Source organism: Aegilops tauschii, chromosome 7 (genome assembly GCF_002575655.3).
Source record: "Aegilops tauschii subsp. strangulata cultivar AL8/78 chromosome 7, Aet v6.0, whole genome shotgun sequence".
NCBI classification, from domain to species: Eukaryota; Viridiplantae; Streptophyta; class Magnoliopsida; order Poales; family Poaceae; genus Aegilops; species Aegilops tauschii.
The window spans coordinates 585,009,701-585,010,286 of record NC_053041.3 but is presented as its reverse complement, the minus strand read 5'-3'; positions in this window follow the sequence as shown (position 1 = coordinate 585,010,286).

Sequence of the window (586 nt, the reverse complement as noted above, 5' to 3'; positions counted from 1 at the left end):
CCCTTCTACATGCATGCCAAGATCTTGGGCAGCGCTAGGGACCGGCAAGTCGCGAGTTCACACCTCGAAGGCGTCATTCTGGCAAACCCAGATAAGGATAACTTCCTCGTGCCTTACTTTCCCGAGTAAGTCATCCCCTAACCGCCCTGTAACATATGATTTCTTAGATTTTGATTGTTCTTTTTTTCTAACATTTCGTGTTCTGTGCAGTGACACATTGCACACTCATCCTCTTAAGCCCGAAACATTCCATGGCCACGTATTTCGACCCAGACCGTGACTCCAAGATAGACTACACAAATATCAAGAAAGTTCTTGATGATGCTCTCCCCGGCTACGCCGCATCTGGAGGCACCTTTAAGAGGCCAGCTCGTAGGTACGGCAGGCACGTGTTCACCCACAATACGACGTTCCCCTGCGTCAAGCAGCCGCCTGGCGGTCAGAAGGATGCCTACTATGCCCTCCATCACATGCGGGCGATCGTACGGGACCATAATCACCTTATGCTACCAAATAATCTCAAAGATTGGGCCGCAAGCTTGGCTGCAATCCAGGACGTGGACATCCAACAAGAATTCTTTCGCAT